At 27.4% G+C, this 6,016-nt stretch overlaps 1 long non-coding RNA gene across 1 annotated transcript in view; it reads right to left on the minus strand.

The window, feature by feature from the left end:
- The window catches only part of LOC148238738 (uncharacterized), a 477,006-nt gene that overhangs the window by 461,478 nt on the left and 9,512 nt on the right, over nucleotides 1-6,016 (minus strand). The gene's annotated exons all lie outside the window — the stretch shown is intronic.

Raw genomic sequence — 6,016 nt, forward strand, 5'->3', positions numbered from 1 at the left:
AACATTCATCACAACTAGAATACGAACTTAGAAATTGTAAACAAGAACCAGGAGAACCAGTCATAAATTTCATCCAAAAAGTAGAAATCTGTACAAACAATTTAATAGGATCGATAAGGCTATCAGTTACAGATAAAAAGGAAATATTTGGACGTATTAAACAAATAGAAAATAATGCCTTAAATACTTTCATATTCGGATTAAATCCGGAACTCTCAACTCATGTTAGACTTACGAAACCTAAAACTCTTTCAGAAGCTTCTAATACAGCATTAGAAGAAGAAAAGTTTCTAACCGCATTCAGAGAAATGCATATCAGTTCACCCTTAATATGTAACATTTGCAAACGACGCGGACATTATGCTTCTACATGTCGAAATAATAATAACCGATTTCCAAGATACCAAAATAACTACAATAACATAAATATCAAAGAAGAACAAAAAATAAACCAATTTAGCGCGAGTAAAAATCCATCAAAATTCTGTCGTTATTGTAAAAAGAATAACCACGCGATTGACGAATGTAGAATTAGAATATATAACAATGAAAAATACTGTAAAAACGAATCTAATCAAAGACGCGATCATTTAAACTCCAGAAATTCCGAGACAGCTGCCGTGTCCCGGAATATAAAAACATTGAAGGCAGAATATTAACATTGAAAAATACAACCGCTTTTGTAACTTTAGATTGTTATCAAGCAGATAGACCTCTTAAATTTCTTATCGATACCGGAGCAGATATATCAATCGTAAATCGACCTCTGTGTTCGACGGACGTGTGTTGATCGAAGTGAACTGTACAACAATAATTCTTTTAACATAGTGAATAAATAATTGAATAAGTAATTCAAAGTGAATAACTAAATTAAAACAAATAAATACCATGTGATTAGTTCTTTACAAAAAATGGCAGAAGATATAATATCAGTGTTAAAAAAAAATAATAAAAGAATGTTTAATTACAAATGTAATTACGAAGGACCAAAAAATAACTATTATGGACTGTTTTGATGAAATCGCAAATCTATATAAGGAATCTGTAAATAAAACATCTCTATTCGATTCCACTTTTAAAACTATAAAGGATGATATAACGGAAATTAAAAAAAAAAAAAAATAATGGAAGAAAGGAAGAAAACACTTATGCAGCAATCACTAATAATAAAGCTGATCTTAATTAATTAATCAAAATGAAAAAATAAATAACAAAATTGAGGCTATTATACCAAAAAAAAAATTACCTAAAGTAATTTTTAAATTTGTACCACGGACAATAAGCAATGAAGATTTTGTAGAAACAATAAAAGAATCAATGCCAAACATAACGGGAGAAAAATGGCTATTTAGCCATTATGCAGGGTCAAGAACTGGTCCCTGTCACAGAATATTCACAATCAATCCGACAGATAGACATATTCTTATTAAAAATGAAAGAATATTTATAGAATGGACTTCATGCCGTGTAGAAGATTTTATTAGTGTAACAATATGCTCAAAATGCGGCGAATATGGACATACAGCAAAATACTGTAAAGAAGAACGCTCAACTTGTCATCATTGCGCTAAACAAGGACACAGTGCACGGGACTGCCCTCAAATAAACTCTCCACAAGTATGTTCAAACTGTTTCAAGAAAAATATGGTTAGTGATCATAAATCAAAACATGTCGAATGTCCGATATATAATATATATTTGAAAAAGTTTCTAAATTCTATAGATTATGGCTGCTAAATGTCTTAAAACGGATTTTAATTATAATATGGATATATATAGTACTGAATGTAAGTTAAATGATATAACTGAATTCACTATCAATGATACATTTCTTCGCATAGCTTATCTCAATGCTCGTAGTATTAAAAACAAAATTGAAGATATTTTATACATAATTAAGAAATTAAACATTCATATTATGGCGATTACGGAGACATGGATCAATGATGGTGAAGAATATTTTTATAATATAGAAGGTTATCGATCTGTATTTGTAACAAGATTGAAAAGGGGCGGTGGAGTTTGTTTTTATATAAAAAATAATATTAATTATAAAATTATTAATGAAGACAATAATAACGTATTCTCTACCCTTGGAATCAAGATCTCAGGAATAGACAGATCGCCATTGAATATCTATGTTGTTTATAGGGCTCCAAATTGTATACATAATGATTTTTTAGAATTATTAAAAAATAAGTTAAAATTTATAAAGGGGAAAAGTATAATTTTAGGAGATTTCAACATAGACATAACTAAAAATACATACAACGTTAATGAATACATAACAATGATACAATCATTTAATTTTAACATTGTAAACCAATACTATACTAGAATTACCTCGAATACTAATTCATTAATAGATCACATATTATCAAACTCTAATTTAATAGAAAAAATTTATAATATAAATAATTCTATAAGTGATCATAATCTACTACTTATAGAATGCATAAATAACATGAAAAATATATCAAATAATAGAGTACCAATTAAAGAGAATTATATAATTAAATATAGACAACTTTATAACATTATAAAGTCTTCTAAATTTAAATTATTAGAAAACGTAAATGAAGATTTCAATAATTTTATAGATAAAATTAAAATTGCTACAAACAAAAGTAAATACAAAATCGCTAACAAAAGTTCAGATAACAAAGAATTAGCAAACGTTCCATGGTTTAATGAACATTTAAATAACCTAATCAAAAATAGAAATATTTGTCATCACAAATGGAAGTTACAACCAAGTATTATCTTAGCCCAAAAAAAAATCTAGCTAGAAATGCTGTAACTGCTTATAGAAGAAAATTAAAAGTAGAATATTATAATAAAATATTTAGTAATGATAATAATAATCAATTTAAAATATGGAAAAATATTAAAACAATTATAAAAAATACTTCAGAAACAAAGAATGAAAAAAATGTTACCTTAAAAATTGATGGAGAATTAACTATAGATAAAAAAAGAATAGCCAATGAATTTAATAAACTTTTCATCTTAATTGGAACATTTTTATCAGATCTAATTAAAATTAACATTGATGACACAAACACTATCACAAGTATGGCTCAAGTTGACAGATCTATTTATTTTCACAAAATTAAATTAGAAGAAGTCATAATGTATACAAACAAATTAAAAAATAACTCAGCACCTGGTATTGAGGGTATTACAGTCAAAACAATTAAATCAATTAACAGTCTTATTGCTCCGATATTAACAACATTATTCAATAAATGTTTAAAAGAGGAAAGATTCCCTGAGTCCCTAAAAATTGCAAAAATAATTCCAATATATAAAGATGATGATAAAAATAACACTAATAATTATCGCCCTATATCTATTCTACCAATCATATCAAAAATATTTGAATCAATTATAGCTAACAGAATTAATGAATTTTTAAAAAGTATACATTTTTTATCTCATTTACAATATGGATTTAGAAGCAAATCCAATACAAAATACGCTGCTTTTGATTTAATTAATGAAATACAACAACACCTTAATGATAAAAATAAAACTTCAGCAATATTTATAGATTTAAAAAAAGCTTTTGATACAGTAGATCATAACATATTATTAAAGAAATTAAACCATATTGGAATAGTTGGACCAACACTAAATTTATTAAGAAGCTATTTAAATAATAGACAACAAGTAGTAGTAATAAATGGTATCCAAAGTGAATATGAGGTGGTCAAATGTGGAATTCCACAGGGTTCTATTTTAGGTCCATTACTATTTAATTTGTACATTAATGATTTAACTCTATGTAAACTTACAGGAAGGATTCAACTGTATGCTGATGATACAGTGTTAATATATAACTCTAAAACATATAAAGACATGCAAATCAACATGCAGAATGATTTGATCCATATTAATGAATGGATGAGACTAAACAAATTAACAATTAATGAAAAAAAAACAAATTATATGATATTTAATGATGATGTTAACATTTCTCTTAATGTAAATAACTCTCTAATTACAAAAAGTGATAATATAAGATTCTTAGGTCTGCTGTTAGATAAAAATTTAAATTTTTATAATCATATTGATTATATAATAAAAAAAATTTTACCAATGTCAAAAATTTTATACAGGTTTCAAAATATTTTATCATATAAAACTAGATTAAGCATTTATTTTTCACACATTCATAGTCATCTAACATATATGTCTTGCGTCTGGGGGTTTACAAGTAAGTTTAAAATAAAATCACTTCAGGTGATTCAAAATAGTGCCATAAAAAATTTATTGAATTTACCGTTTGACACTCACACTAAAGACATATATATAAAAACAAAAATTTTACCTATAACTATCCTTCCAAAATATGAATTAATAATTATAACAAAAAAAATGTTAGAGGGAAAATCAATTATAAATACTAAATTTAATATTAGAAAAGAATTACACAAATATGAAATTAGATCTGCATATGATCTACACATCCCTCAACCATTTTCTGTAAAGTTTGGAACAAATTCTCTAAAATATATAGCTTTCAAAACATATAATGATTTACCAACATCAATCAAAAATAACTTTAAAGAAATTAAAAATTATTTTTTAAAAAAATTCATAGAACTATAAAAAAAAAAAAAAAAAAAAAGAAAAAATGTATATATATGTTTATTGTTTGTATATTTATACGTATATATGCATATGTATGGATGTATGTATATGTGTATGTAGACATGAAACTGTAAAATAAATGTAACCGTAGAATGAGTAATCTTATACTCATGCGGAATTATTAGAAAGTGTAGACATAGTCGACGAATCAATAAAAGTAACCCTTCATGGTATAGATAATTCTGAAAACCCAACAAAAACATTAGGAGTTATCAAACTGACTTTCCCTTTCGATGAATATATAATTCGTCATAAAGCTCATATTATCGCACCTAATCAAACAAACATTCCCTTGGACGGAATATTAGGAAACGATTTCTTAAAATCAAACAAGGCAATAATAGATTACGAAATTAATTACCTGATCGTTAGAGATAAGAGACTAAATATTCTACACCATTATTCTGATAAACAAGTTACGGTAAACCCTAGAACTGAAACAATAGTTTTATTAAATGTCTTAAATCCGGAAATAAAAACAGGAATCTTGCCTGAAACAGAATTTGTCGCGAGCCATTACTTCTATAAATGAAAAATCCCAAGCTTATGCTACAATACTTAATTGTAGTGATAAAGAAGTAAAGCTGACAAATACTAACATAATTCTAGAACCATTCGACGAAACTAAAACTTTCCTTTATTTTCAAAAAAGTGACAAAATAGATATAACACGTAACGATAGAGTAGTGCAACAACTTCGAGTCGCACATCTTAATAAAGAGGATTCACATTCTATTATATCACTATGTTCTGAATTTAATCGTGTATTTCATTTAAAAGATGATCCATTATCCAAAACAAACACGATTTCCCACGAGATACCGATAACATCGCAAATCCCTATCTACACTAAGTCATACCGATACCCCGAGGTACATAAAAAAGAAGTTGACAAACAAATTACAGAGATGTTAGACCAAAATATTATAAAACCCTCATCTTCTCCATGGTCAGCTCCATTATGGGTAGTCCCCAAGAAAATGGATGCTTCTGGAACTAAAAAATGGCGGATCGTGATAAGACCACCGCAAATTAAATGACGTAACTGTAGGTGACGCATTTCCCTTACCCAACATAAGTGAAATACTGGATCAACTAGGACATTCAAAATACTTCACAGCCCTAGATCTCGCTTCAGGATTTCACCAAATTCCAATGAATGACAAAGATTCAGATAAAACGGCATTTTCAACCCCAACGGGTCATTATCAATTTTCACGTATGCCTTTTGGATTAAAAAACGCACCAGCGACTTTTCAACGATTAATGAACAGTGTACTAACTGGATTGCAAGGCATTAAATGTTTTGTGTATCTGGATGATATCGTGATTTTCGCAAATTCTATAACTGACCATACGA

Source organism: Plectrocnemia conspersa, unplaced genomic scaffold, assembly GCF_051122295.1.
Source record: "Plectrocnemia conspersa isolate PC_06_02 unplaced genomic scaffold, ASM5112229v1 ptg000001l, whole genome shotgun sequence".
NCBI lineage: Eukaryota > Metazoa > Arthropoda > Insecta > Trichoptera > Polycentropodidae > Plectrocnemia > Plectrocnemia conspersa.